This window comes from Propithecus coquereli, unplaced genomic scaffold (assembly GCF_000956105.1).
Source record: "Propithecus coquereli isolate 6110/MARCELLA unplaced genomic scaffold, Pcoq_1.0 Scaffold346, whole genome shotgun sequence".
In the NCBI taxonomy this organism is placed as follows: domain Eukaryota; kingdom Metazoa; phylum Chordata; class Mammalia; order Primates; family Indriidae; genus Propithecus; species Propithecus coquereli.
This window is the reverse complement of record NW_012149130.1, coordinates 1,489,431-1,495,412: the sequence shown is the minus strand read 5'-3', so window position 1 is coordinate 1,495,412 and position 5,982 is coordinate 1,489,431. Positions and strand designations below refer to the sequence as shown.

At 60.5% G+C, this 5,982-nt stretch overlaps 1 protein-coding gene across 2 annotated transcripts in view; it reads right to left on the bottom strand.

The window, feature by feature from the left end:
• The window catches only part of BID (BH3 interacting domain death agonist), a 27,407-nt gene extending 21,431 nt beyond the window's left edge, over positions 1-5,976 (bottom strand). The window contains exon 1 of one of the 2 annotated variants that reach the window (XM_012651071.1): positions 5,952-5,976. The gene's annotated coding sequence lies outside the window, so the exon portion shown is untranslated. Of the gene's footprint in view, positions 1-3,499; positions 3,522-5,951 lie in introns of those variants that run through there. The other variant, XM_012651072.1, reaches the window with a different exon arrangement.
• Between the last annotated feature and the right edge of the window lie 6 nt (positions 5,977-5,982).

Genomic DNA, 5,982 nt, shown 5'->3' with positions numbered 1-5,982 from the left:
CAAGAGTAAACACAGCAACACAAAAACTCACCGGTCCAGATGTCAAAGAGTTATTCTTCCTGGTGGGCACAGAATTCTACATTGAATTGAGCAAGAGCCTAAGGGCACAAAGAAAAAATTCAACAATCCAGATTCTCTGTCATCTCTCTCAACAGAGAATAGATCTGTCATCTATCTATAAAGATGACCTAATGCTGAGACCATACACCAATCGTCAATGTCGGATGCCACCAACTGGAATAATTTACCTACCATGTGCACAGCAGAAACCAAACACAAAATCAGTAGGGGTTGGGGGGCAGACAGAGACCAAAAAAACCAGAGAAACAGAGTCAACAAAGTTCCACTGCTGCTTGGAATTCACCTCTGGTAGCCAAGGAAGGACCACGTGGATCCACTGGGCAATTGTGCTCCTAGGTACACACCTGAGAGAGAGGAAGATGCATGCATGTCCACAGAAAATCATGCACGTGAATGTTCCTAGCAGCATTATCCATAATAGCAGAAAAAGGAGAAAGACTCCAAATGCTCATCAACTAATGAATCAATAAACACAACGTTACTTGGCCATAAGAAGGAACGAAACTCTGATCATGCTACAACACGGATGACCTTTGAAAACATCATGCTAAGGGAAAGAAGCCCGTCGCAAAAGGCCACATAGTGTGTGATTCCACTGACCCGAGAGGCCAGAGCAGGCGAGCCCACAGACAGAAGGCAGATCAGGGCCGTGGAGGGAGGGTGGGGGTGCCTGGTGATGTGGATGGAACTCTTTCTGGGGTGTTGAACTGTTCTAAAACTAGATTGTGGTGATGGCTGCACAACTCGGTGAATATACTAGAAACCACTGAACTGTGCAATTCAAATGGGTGAATTTTATAGTATGAAAACTACATCTCAATCATATGGTTTCATAAAAAGGCAGTCTGAGGGCGGGTGGCGTGAAGAGGTGGGGTAACTGGAGCCAGCCCTCAGAGGCCTGCAGCTCCACCCTGTCCTTGGAGGGGTGTCCACCCTGTCTTTGGAGGTCCCCAATCCCTCAGGCCTCCCTGACCTGGGGTCTCCCACCTGCCTCCCCTGCCCAAGTCCTGGGCTTCTGAGTGGGAGACGGGTGTCCCAGAATGCCCAGGGGAGCCTTTGTCCCACTGCCTCACCCCGAACTCTTCATAGAGCTTCGTCACGTAGAAGAAAAGGGCTGTCACCAAGGCCAAGGCAGACCTGGCCGTGCCCACACTGCCCCTGGGCCAGGGCCGGCGAGACGCTAGACCCAGCAGAAGGGCAAGGACAGCCGGCCAGCAACCTGGACAGAAGGGCCTGCACGGGCCGCAGTCCTTCCGCCTCCTGAGTCCTGGCAGGAGTCCCTTCCCTCATCCACGAGATCGGGGACGGGCAGGCTGCTGGCGTGTGAGAACGGAGCAGCCCTCGCTTGAGCACCCCAATGGGCTGCTGGCGCCACCAAGGACCCCATGCTCAGCTCCCTGGTCACCCAGGTCAGGGATTTGGGGGTTAAATGTCTCTGAGGTTCATGGGAGACCCCCAGGGGAGAAACAAGGCTTTTGGGGAGGCAAAGACACCCGGGGCCAGGAGGGGTCTCACAGCCAGGACGGGTCTCGTGCTGTCTGCAACTTGGGGGAAGTCAGGCTTAGGGGTAACAGGAACGAGACAGCCACCAGGCCACTCTGTGAGGCCGAGCTTCACCCAGTCCTCCCCGGCCTCAGAGCGCCACGCACCCCTCCCAGGACAGGGCGAGGAAACGCCAGCTAGGAGGTTCCTAGTTGAGTTTATCTTCCCAATTCCAGGGCGCAGGGTGGTGCTGAGCCGGGCTGCGGTCCCTCCACCCACCCCCAACATGTAGAGGCAGCCACGTCCACACGCGTGACCTCGGCACCCAAAGCTCAGGGCTCCCCTGTGGAACCCCAGGGGCCTCCCCTTCCTGTCTCTGAGGAGGCGCCTGCCTGCAGCCAGCGTTACCCTCAGACCCTCTGATGCCAGGTCTGACGTCACAGGAGGCAGCTCTGTGTTGACACCATGATTGCAGAGCCACGCCACGTGTGTCACCCACCCGCCAACTGGCCTTCTCCTGAACCAGGCACACAAACCCTGCCTGCCTCCCTGACACAGTACCAGGGTTCCTGGTGACATGTCGTGCTCCTGGACCCACTCTCAGAGGGATGCACGTCTGCTGCCTCCGCGGCCTTCGTGCCGAGGGCCCTCTCCACGCCATCTGCTTCCCCGGCCTCCTTCCTGGCTGGGCTCTGCTCCCGTCCTGCCCTCCTGCTGCCCAACCCTGGGCCTGGCCGTGGTTTGGCCACTTAAAGAGGGTCTTCCCCTTCTCTTCGGCTCGGAGGGGGGAGGAAGGTGGAGATCCCGGTAGGAGCTCCTGGGACACAGCCCCGCCCAGGACCCAGGGCTTCGGTCGCCTGAACACTTGCCAAGACACGAGCACGTATTCGAGAAACACCACCACCACCAAGGTTTCACATCTGTAGAACTTCACAGAATGAGCGTGTGAATTACAAGGAGATGTAGAGTTACGCAAATTAAACCAAATCCAGATGCAGAGACGCCCTGTCACGGAAACACAGCAGCATTATCGCTGGCCTCGGGTAAAAGCTCGCGGCAGGGTAAGGGCTGGGGTTAGATGCAGCACGGTGCCCCCCCCACAAGCCCGGCTGGCCACGGCCAGGCCACAGCTTCCCTCTCCTCCCTCTAAAGAAAGGGGCTGTTAAGCAAGTGAGGAGGAACCACCCCACTGCCCACAGCCACTGGCACGGAAGGGGACTCACCTGCAGGCGGGGTCCCGCCAGACCAGTGGAAGCCGGGGCAGGACGTTCTGCAGAAAGCTCCCTGCTGACCTTGACCCCGAGCCAGACTGAGCCCCAGACCAGAAGAGGACCCCTCCCCATGCGGAGGAAGCCCCGCTTCTGTGCAGCCACTCCCAGGCCAGTCACCACCGGGGCCACCCACGCCTTCCACCAGGGCAGCACCCTCTCTCCAGTTCCCGAAAGCAACCACTCCTTTGTAGGGCTGGCCTACGGCCCCCCTTTGAAACCCGCCTCCACCTCCCACCTCCACCTCTACCCCACCAAGCTGATGAGATTAAAAAATATCCATTTGCTTTGCTAAGGAGAGAGAGTAATTTAAAATAAACCACTTCCTCATTTTCTGAGTTAGTAGCTTCTTTTACAGAAAAGGACCCTGGAAAGAGACACCCAAAAGGCCAACCAAGACCTCAATTTGCGAGCAGCAGCACCTCCGGAGAGTGGCTGCTCTGTGTTCATTCAGATGATTGCGCTCGCCCCTTCCTGAAACTTCCCCACTGGGACCACCGTGGGCAAGACCAGAGCAGAAGGGAAAAAGACCGCGCGGGGGGTGGGGCCGTGGAGCCTGCCAGGGCTGGTTCTTGGGGAGAAATCCCACGAAGAGGGTCCTGGGCACTCCCCGAAAGCTTCCTCCCCTCCCCTCCCCCGGCTGGCAGGGAGGCCTCTCCACTCCTCACCTCCTCACGGGCCGACAGGGTCCAGGGAACGGAGCAGTGAGCCGCTGGCAGTCCAGGCAGTGTGTGCCACAGTCAGAGCTGGGAGTTTGGACACCGACTCCCTCGGATGTGACCCCGGGCAAGTTACTCGACCTCTCCTTGCCTCGGTTTCCCTATCTGAAGAACGGGGATGCCAGCCTAGTCTCTGATTACTGTGATGCCCAAACAAGCTAATCAGCACCCACAAAGCCCTCTATGTGTGTCTGGCCCACAGGAAGCTCAGTTGGTGACAGCTGGTCATCACTATTCTCTTTGGCCACGAGTAGCTGTCTTCCTCAAAACTGTCACTGGCTGGGGGGTGGCCAGCCAGGTGTGCTAGCCAAGGAACCGCTAATCGGAACCTGTGCATGTGAGGCCCATGGGGCGGGCAGGACCAGCCACTCTCGGGGACACTCCAGGCCTGCACTGCCCTCCAGAGCCCAAGCTGGCAAACAGCGACCAGACCAGCAACCACAGAAAGCACTTCCAGCTGTCACAGCTCTAGAGCGAGGCTTCTCACCTGCCGTCCAGAGCTGGTACCCTGGGCACCAGCAAGACGCACATGGTCCTGGGGCAGTCCAAAAACCGGCAGTTGTGGCCCCTTGTCCTGTCCCTGGCTCCTCCCCCTCACGCTAGAGGGAACATCACTCCCTGCCCTTCCGCCTGGCCACGACTCCCACCTGGAAGGCTCTGTCATCAAACGGCCATCCCCTCCAGCTGCCCTCATCCTTCCTTCCGAGTCCAGGGGCCTGGGCACTGCTGGGGCTCCTGGGCAGGCCATTCTCATTTGCAATGAGTGGAAGCTCAGCTCCTCCAATCAGCCTCCCGGGTCAGCTAAGGCTGTGAGGAGCCCCAGGGCAAGGCCTCCACGCAGATCATGCAACCCCTTCACACCTAGACCCCCCCCAGCACTCTCTGCACCACCCTGAGTGCACGCCCTGTCTTCTCTATCCAGCAAACTCCTACTCATCCTTCAGAGCCCCCCTGATAGCCTAGCCTTCTCTGCCTGTCCCATCTAATCTCTGCGACAGAACTAACGGCAACTCACCCCATGTTCCCAGAGCTCTTTGCACCAAACACCACCAAAGCCCACAAGCCATCGTATTAGTCACCTGTCTTACATCTCATGAGCCTGGTGCCCAGCCTGTGAGATGCCCACCTTTAAACCCCGGCCATGAAGTGCTGACTGCCTGGGCAGGAGGGGCGGAAGAGGAGGGCACACACACTCTGGGTTGCAGGTAAAGGCTTGGCCAGTGTCCTGTGCCCAGCTGTACCTCACTAGAGTGCTGCCATCTAAACTCCTGAAGCCAGAGGATGTCCCCTCCCACTCGCCTCCCGGCTCAGAGAATGTGGTCTCAGTCAGGGCTGACTCCCAGGGGTTGCCCCCAGGTGGCCCGGCCCGGTCTTCCCGTGCAGAGCCTGCCAAGCGCCTGGTGCGTGGAGACGGAATGTGGAAACACCGTATCCTTCTGCAGCTCCCCCAGCTCCCCTCCGCAGGGAAAGGCCGGCGGGGAGGCTTGGGGGCAGAGGGGACCCCAGGCAGGAGGCAGGGCAGGCAAGCCGGGCGGTGGGAGCCACAGTTGCCTGGGAAGGGGAGGAGCTCTGGGCGGGTCTACCTGCTCCTCACCGGCCCCGCAAGCTGCCCGGGGAAGGCCGAGCCACCCCAGAAGGCGCAGGCCCACACGCCGCTCTGCAGAGACCTTCCTGGTTCCTCTAGCCGTCCCCTCACTGCCACCACCAGCCCCATCATGACCCCAGCACCAGCGGCACATTCCTATCTGTCGGACGAATGAATAAATGAACTCTTGCCAGTCCAGCCACCTGGTTTCAGGGCTCCGCAGCCATTCAACGAACTGTTTTCTCCCAGAAGCCAGTACTGCACGTAATTTCAAACTTCTGGAAGGCACTGGAGAGTGCCACGCCTGCAGAGCATGAGCTTGGAGCGGCCACTCAGAAGCCGCACACCGAGAAGCGGCAGGTGTCTGCAGTGCGGGAAAGCGCCCTGGACCGAGTGCAAGGCCTGCGTCTGGGCCGGGGGTCCGGTCCGCGCCACGGAAAGGTTGTGACCCCAACCCGTCCCCTCCGTCGGGTACCCGGGTGTCTGCGGCCTCGCCGCCCCCTGCGCTCCGCACCCCCGCCCCGCGGCCGCGCGCCGACCGAGGCCCACGAGCCTTCCCCGCCTCCCAGCGGCGCCTCCGGCAACCGCAGCCGCGGCGTCCGGGGACCGAGGAGGGCCCTGGCGAACGGCAGGAGGGACGAGGCTCGGGCCGGGGGCCCCTCGCGGCCGCGCCTCCCTCCTCCGGCTCCCTGCGAGGCGCGGGCGGTCCCGAGCGGCCGGCCGAGTCCGCGCCCAGGCGGGCAGCGGTGCCGAACCCGGGCTCCGCGCTGACCCAGGACGGCGCGGGCGGGAAGCGCGGGGCGAGCCGCTACTCACCGGCTCCAGCCGCGGCGGGGTGCGCAGGTGC